The 8082-nt window shown below is 48.3% G+C and overlaps 1 long non-coding RNA gene across 1 annotated transcript; it reads right to left on the bottom strand.

The window, feature by feature from the left end:
- Positions 1–322: 322 nt before the first annotated feature.
- LOC132108547 (uncharacterized) lies at positions 323–7584 on the bottom strand. Its single transcript, XR_009424473.1, has 3 exons — positions 7486–7584; positions 7214–7291; positions 323–359 (listed from the first exon to the last, which is right to left on the bottom strand). It is a non-coding gene; the product is annotated as an uncharacterized LOC132108547 (long non-coding RNA).
- Between the last annotated feature and the right edge of the window lie 498 nt (positions 7585–8082).

Below are 8082 nucleotides of genomic sequence, written 5' to 3'. Positions count from 1 at the left end.
TGGCTCCAGAAATGACTTCTTCAGTACTCCAAATGTGTACCTGAGTTCAGGAGGGTTGCTCAAGTTCAGTCCATATATCAGTCCCAGAAACATGGCTTTGCAGACTGTAAACTGCTAGGTCCTGAAGAACTTTATCCTTTAAAACTCCAACTTCTGCTGGACTGTCTTCAATGATGCAGCTTCAAACAGATTCCCACGAGTCTTCTGATTGCTGTCAACGTCTGTATCCTACAAGTATTTAAAAGGATGGAGAACTCAAATTCTTGTGTATTAACTTAAACAAATCATTTATTAACCTTGAACTCACCATATACTCCATACGGCTAGGGTCTTCATTCGGATACTTCAATTTCATTAGTCTGAAGATGAAAAAACTAAATTTAGCCTGTTTTTTTCCCCTAAAATTACATGAAAAAAAAGTCAGTCACTCATCTTCTTATGGGAAATACAGGCAAGCAGAAAACGGTACACACATCTGGACCCTGCACGGTAAGCAACAGAACTGGAATGTTCCCAGACCCAGAAACATAGTAAAGACATTAGTAAAACAGTCCATGTGACATCAGTGGTTCAACTATAATTTTACAAAGCTACAAGAATACTTTTTTGTGCAAACAAAATCAAAACAGCGACTTTATTCAACAATTCTTCTCCAAATCGCATCTTCCACCATTATCAACAGCAAGTAAATAATTCATGCGCATGGTGCTGCTGACCTCGAACATGCATGCGCTGAGCCTTGATTACACGCAGAGGAAAGCAATGTTCCTTTTCAGGAACTCGAGCTGCGTCGAAACGCTTTTGGGGAACGTCCCTGACGAGACCGACTCTGAATATCGTGTGCGATCAGTCCATCGGAAAGGCGTGATGTCACGGGCGGGGTGACGAAGCGACCAGGAAGCTATAAAAGCATGTGCCGTGCAGCTGGCTTCAGCTTCGAATCTGTCAGCAAGCGCTCTGTGTGTGCATGTCAAAAGTTTGTCCTGTTGGTCCTATTTATTGTTGTCTGTCCCTTAGCTTAAAAAAGATCGCTAAAACAGCTCAATATGCCTAAGCAAAAGCAAAAAACATTTGAAGGGCGATTCCAAGCCACGTTACAGATTGTGTGTTCCTCCCTGCCCTCGCTACATTATGAGCGGGGATACACACAGGCTGTGCGTGGCTTGCCTGGGATCGAAGCACGCTGAGTCGGCTCTCGAGGGGGAGTCGGCTCTCGGCTCTCATTGCGAACGATTGCCAATGCGGACGCTTTGATCCCGGAGGGCTCTCTTCGAGGAGGGAGCCTTCACCAGCGTTCCTCGTGGTGCTGGCTCCGCTTCTGCCGAGGCAGAGCGGCTGCTGCACTCGTGGGGTTCGCAGGTGGATTTGTCAGAAGGAATGGAGACGGGCCAGTCCTTATCTCCTTCCTCATCTGCCAGATCCGGCGCCCAAACCCTGGGTTCGGAAGCACGCTCGTCTGTTTCTTCCCCCCAGGGTGAGGGATCAGCTCTTCACCTCTCGTCCTCCGAGGAGGTCGATGTGGAGACTGTTGCTGGGGATTCGCCACCCCTGTCGCCCCAGTATGAGGAGCTTTTGGAGGTGGTCACGCGTGCAGTAGATAAATTAAAAATCGACTGGCCTGCTGAGAAACAGACTGAGCCGCAGAGAAGCAAATGAGATGAACGCTTTCTGTGGCCGAAGCAACCACCTCCACGTCAGAGCCTTCTCCATGATGAGTTATCAAGATCGTGGAACCACCCGTATTCGACCCGCCTCTTTGGCCCTGATTCACTATATTATGGCAACGTGATGGGGCTGGGAGAGCGTGGTTATAGAGCGATGCCACGGGTCGAACAGACGCTCGCGGGCTATCTGTCACCCGGTTCGGCCTCGTCTCTAAAGGCTCCGACATTGCCCACTAAGCCGCTTCGAGTTACATCATCGCTAGTGGGCAAAGGTTATGTGGCAGCAGGTCAGGCTGGGGCGTGCCTTCATACTATGGCAGCCCTGCAAGCTTATCAGGCTGACCTGCTGAGAGATGTCGATGAGGGGGAGGGGATTAAGTCTGAAGATATTGAAGAACTCAGAAAGACCGCTGATCTCTCCCTCCGCGCCACTAAGGAGACCGCTCGCGCAATTGGGCGGTCTATGGCAGCCTTAGTGGCCGCGGAGAGGCATTTGTGGCTGACCCTGTCAGAAATTAAAGAACGAGACAGGGTCTGCCTCCTGGACGCCCCGCTTCAAGCCTCGGGCCTGTTCGGCGACACAGTTAATACTGTCGTCGACAGGTTCCAGGAGGCACATAAGCAGGCGGCGGCGTTCCAGAGTTTCCTCCCTCGTTGCTCTAGTGGTGCATCTGGGCGGGAGATGACCACGCCACATACCGGCTCCTCACACCGGGAAGCGCAAAAACAGAGCGTCGCCACTCGTGCTCCCCCACGTCGGGACCGAGGGCAACGACGCTCTGAGTCGGGGGCTTCCACCCCCAGTTATGTCCGCCCATGAGCGTAGCGGAGCTGGGATGCTCGCCGCCCCTTCGGGGGCCTCTTACACCAGAGGTCAGTCTCGAGAGACTGATTCCCTTAGTAGATTATTTAGCAGCGTGGAAGCTACTGCCAAATGTATCTCAATGGGTCCTGCGTACAATAGAAAGAGGCTATTGCATTCAGTTCGGTCATCCACCACCGAAGTTCAACGGGGTTACACCGACTGTGGTCGGCCCCCAGCAGGCTGAAGTGAATACCCTATTAAGGAAGGAGGCCATCGAGGTGGTCCCTCCTCTAGACAGGGAATCCGGGTTTTACAGCAGGTATTTCATAGTTCCAAAGAAGGATGGGGGGTTGCGTCCGATCTTAGACTTACGTCTCCTGAACCGCACAGTTATGTCACTGAAGTTCAAAATGCTCACTGTCAACCCGGTTGTAGCTCAAATCAGATCCGAGGACTGGTTTGTCACAATAGATCTCAAAGACGCATACTTCCACATATCCATCCTTCCACAACACAGGAAGTTTCTGAGGTTCGCTTTCGGGGGCAAAGCTTATCAATATCGAGTACTTCCCTTTGGCCTCGCACTCTCACCCCGCACGTTCACAAAATGTATGGATGCGGCTCTGGTATCCCTCCGTATGCAGGGCATCCGCATCTTAAATTATATCGACGATTGGTTGATCCTAGCTCAATCAGAGCAGATGGCGGCTCGACATCGAGATGTCGTTCTCGCACACATGGGGGAGCTGGGTTTGAGACTAAACGCCAAGAAGAGTGTACTTTCTCCAGTTCAGAGAACCACCTATCTAGGCGTAGTGTGGAATTCGACCACGATGCAGGCACGCTTGTCTCCTGCTCGGATCGAGTCGATCCTCACATCAGTCGAGAGAGTCAAAGAAGGCCAGTCACTCACTGTCAGACAATTCCAGAGATTGTTAGGGCTGATGGCAGCTGCGTCCAACGTGATACCTTTTGGCCTGCTGTACATGAGACCCCTACAGTGGTGGCTCAAGTCCAAGGGCTTTTCCCCGAGGGGAAATCCACTTCGAGTTATCAAGGTCACACGGCGGTGCCTTCGTGCCTTAGACATGTGGAGGAAACCTTGGTTCTTGAATCAGGGCCCGGTGCTGGGAGTTCCTTGTCGCCGTGTAACGATAGCGACAGATGCGTCCCTCACCGGTTGGGGTGCGGTCATGAGTGGCCACCCTGCCCGCGGACTGTGGAGTGGTCGCCATCTAACATGGCACATCAATTGCCTAGAGATACTAGCAGTCTATCGAGCATTGAAATATTTCCTCCCAGACCTGAGAGGTCACCATGTGTTGGTGCGCACCGACAACACATCAGTGGTCTCTTATATCAATCACCAGGGGGGTCTGCGTTCGCGCCCCTTGTACAAGCTGGCACACCAGATCCTTCTGTGGTCCCAGGGCAAACTCCTCTCGATCAGAGCAGTGTATATTCCTGGGAGATTGAATGTGGGAGCAGACATACTGTCGAGACAGGGGCCGAGGCCCGGGGAATGGCTGCTTCACCCCGAGGTGGTGAAGCAGATATGGAGAGTATTTGGCACAGCCCAGGTGGACCTCTTTGCGACTCAGGAGACATCGCAATGTCCCCTCTGGTTCTCTCTAGTTCATCCAGCTCCTCTGGGACTGGACGCTATGGTACAGACCTGGCCGAGGCTTCGTCTGTACGCTTTTCCCCCTATCGCTCTGCTCCCGGGAGTTTAGGCGAGAGTACGCCGGGACGGGGCCCGTCTACTACTAGTAGCCCCGTTCTGGCCGGGCCGAGTATGGTTCTCAGATCTAGTCTCGCTCCTCGACGGCTCTCTGTGGGAGATACCGATCAGGACAGACCTACTCTCACAGGCGCAGGGCACGATAATGTTGTGGAAGCTGTGGGTGTGGCCCCTGAGGGGGCACAGCTGTTAGCAGCTGGTCTCTCAACCGAGGTTGTTGAGACCCTACTCCAATCCAGAGCTCCCTCTACGAGGAAACTGTACGCCCTGAAGTGGAAGCTCTTCACTTCATGGTGCAGAGACCGCCAGCTTGACCCAGCAGACTGCCCAGTTGGTACAGTTCTGGAGTTTTTACAAGCCAGGCTCTCTGCGGGGTTATCCCACTCCACCTTAAAGGTTTACGTGGCGGCCATAGCTGCTTTCCATGTCCCTTTCAATGGTCAGTCAGTGGGTAGACACCCCCTAGTTACACGTTTCCTCCGCGGTGCGCTGAGGCTGAGACCTCCAGTACGATCCCGTGTTCCCCCCTGGGATTTGGTTGTGGTTCTAGAGGCTCTTTGTAAAGCTCCATTCGAGCCAATACAAGATATCTCAGATAGACATCTGACACTTAAAACTGCCCTGTTACTGGCAATCACCTCACTAAAGAGAGTTGGAGATCTTCAGGCCCTTTCGGTGGCCCCTACTTACTTAGACTTTGCCCCTGGTATGGCCAAAGCATTCTTATACCCTCGAGTGGGTTATGTTCCGAAGGTTCCCTCTGTTACACCACAACTTATCGTACTGCAGGCCTTCTGTCCTCCTCCCTTTCGGGAGCCAGACCAAGAGAAGCTAAACTGTATGTGTCCAGTGCGAGCACTGGACGCATACGTCCACAGAGCTGCCCTGTGGAGAAAATCAGACCAATTGCTTGTTTGCTACGGTCCTTCTAACAAGGGTTCTCCTGCCACCAAGCAGACCCTTAGTCGTTGGATAGTCGAGGCTATCAACGTCTCCTATGAGTCCTCTGGTCTTCCCCCTCCTTTGGGGGCCAAGGCTCACTCAACTCGGGGTATGGCGGCCTCCAAGGCCTTCTCAGCAGGTGTGTCCCTCTTGGACATCTGCAACGCTGCGGGGTGGTCCACGCCCTCCACATTTGTCCGATTTTACGATCTTGACATGCGAGCCACGCCGGGCTCTTCTGTTCTCTCGTCTTAGCTGTGCTCTTTTGACTACACACTAGGCAGGGATTTGGAAGTCTGGCAGCGTGGGCACATCGTTCCCCAAAAGCGTTTCGACGCAGCTCGAGTTCCTGAAAAGGAACGTCTCAAGGTTACGTATGTAACCCTAGTTCCTTGAAGGAACGAGACGCTGCGTCGCAGAGCCATACTCCCGGCACCCCTGCCGGCGTTTGCTTCCCTACTCGAAGCTGAAGCCAGCTGCACGGCACGTGCTTTTATAGCTTCCTGGTCGCTACGTCACCCCGCCCGTGACGTCACGCCTTTCCGTTGGACTGATTGCACACGATATTCAGAGTCGGTCTCGTCAGGGACGTTCCCCAAAAGCGTTTCGACGCAGCGTCTCGTTCCTTCAAGGAACTAGGGTTACATACGTAACCTTGAGACGTTCATGCCTCTTGTTACTCTCCATAATGGCGGCATATGTGATTTGGAGAAGAATTGTTGAATAAAATCGCTATTTTTGTTTTCTTTGCACAAAAACGTATTCTTGTAGCTTTGTAAAAGTGTGGTTGAAGCATTGATGTCACATGAACTGTTTTACTGATGTCCTTACTATGACTCTGGGAACATTTCAGTAGCATTGCAGCCTTTATGGAGGTTCAGAACTCTTTTGCATTTTCATATAAATATTAGGGATGCACCGATTGACCCGCCATCAATCGGAAACTGGACAGTTTTTGCTTAAAATACGCGATTGGTAATCGGCCGGTCTTTTGCCTTTTTTTCGGCCGATTTTTCCGGAAGTGCGTCCGCGTGCTCAGACTACATCTACATGAGGGTGAGTAATTAATAGGGCTGTCACTTTTGTGAAAAAAAAATAATTTTCGATTTTTAAGACATAAGTGTTCATTGAATCGATTGTAAAATCGATTTTCCATGTCAAAAAAAAAAAAGACGTTTCCTTTTTCAACGTCAAATAACAGACGAACGTAAAGAGATATTTCTTATTTATTGGCATGAAGTTTCGTGCAGAATAACAAACAGCAAAAAATATATGTGCAGAGGGGACGGCTGCCATGACAAAAGAAAAACATCAGTGCAGGCTTCAACCCGGCTGCATTTATGATTTAGGCAATTCAAAAATCTCCAAGATTATTTTAAATAATGATTCAATCAGTTTCAAACAACTGTTCAAAAAAATGTAACTTTAAATGGACTTGAGAACAGGCCATGTGTCCAGAGCAGAGCGTTTTTTATTCACTATATGTCCAGCTGTTGAGAAGACGCGCTCCGACCGCACTGATGTCCCAGGGGCACTCAGGTACAGCTGCGCAATTCTCCACCACAGAAGCCGGTCACTGTCAGCTTGCTATATCATAACTCAGAATCTCCTGTAACTAGAAGCGCGAATGAGGCGAATGAGACCTCCAGACGCTCTATTCGCGTTTGGTGTGAACGCAGCATAAGAGGTCGCTTTCGACGTCACTGGGTCTTACAGGCACGTAAAATTGCTGGTATTTTTTGTCTAGCTTTCACAACGCATACTGCACTTTCGGAATTCTTTATTTTCTTTTTCTGCTTGTTTGTGAGTTTTGTTACCTCTATATTTTTAATTGTTTAATTATTTTAAAATGAATAGTGTACATATTTGGTTAAAATCGATTCCCTATTTTCATTTTCGAAACTTTTTTTGGTTGGTCCGATCGCTTGTGCAATCGATTTTCGAACTAAAAGTGAGAGCCCTAGTAATTAATGACGTTTATTTTTGGGTGACCTAGCCAGTTAAACACACCTGAACCAGCTAATCAAGGTTCTTGGGAATTTTAAAACAATAAAGTCTTACTAGAAGTTCCAGGCAGGTGAGTTAGAGCTAAACTCCACAGAACACTGGCTTTCCTAGAGCAGGTCTGGACACCCCTGCCTTGCATCAAAATGAATTGTTTTTGGGAGGCAAATTCATTCATAATCTGTCAGTTTATAGTAATACCACATCTTTTGTATTTATTGTACTAATAAACCTAATCTTAATCTATCTGTCTTTTTTTGTCAATTTCCAGTGGCCAGTGAGAGAATAATGTTTTAATACAAGGTTGTGTTGAGTGCAGTTGTTCTTACCTGTGTAGTGGGCACCAAGAGGGTTTCAGTATTTGTCCAAGCACTCTTCTTCAGTATGCAAACATCTTCATAAGTTCTGTAGTGCCGATCCAGTTTGGCAAAGACTGTTGATTCTAATGGGCCTATGGTAATTCTATAGGTCTCAAATTCTGCACAAATCTGTAAACACATGAAGTGCAATGTGTTACAAAAAAAAAAAAAAAACGGTTTAACAGCAAAAACCAATTCAATTATCAAAATATTAAGTGATTTATTTGTGTGAGTGATAAATAGTGTCATGTTTACCATTCCAAAAGGGTGAACCTGATTACATATCTGGAGCATTTGTATAATGTGAATAGTGTCCGGTTTAAAGTAATTGTATGACCACACCGCCATGTTCATAAACAAAGCTTCAAATACTTTCACTGTGCTGAGCCAGGGCTCTCCAAACTCGGTCACATTACATGGTTAGACATTTATTTATTATTTAGCTTTTTGCAATTAGTTAAAATATACATATTCTAACAAATAAAGGGAATTACTTCCGCTTTTGAAGGTCATTATGTATTACTAGTATACAATTAATTTATACAAATAAATATATTTTGCACACAA

Source organism: Carassius carassius, chromosome 28 (assembly GCF_963082965.1).
Source record: "Carassius carassius chromosome 28, fCarCar2.1, whole genome shotgun sequence".
NCBI lineage: Eukaryota > Metazoa > Chordata > Actinopteri > Cypriniformes > Cyprinidae > Carassius > Carassius carassius.
The sequence above is the reverse complement of the archived record's forward strand: the minus strand, read 5'-3'. Positions and strand labels throughout refer to the sequence as shown.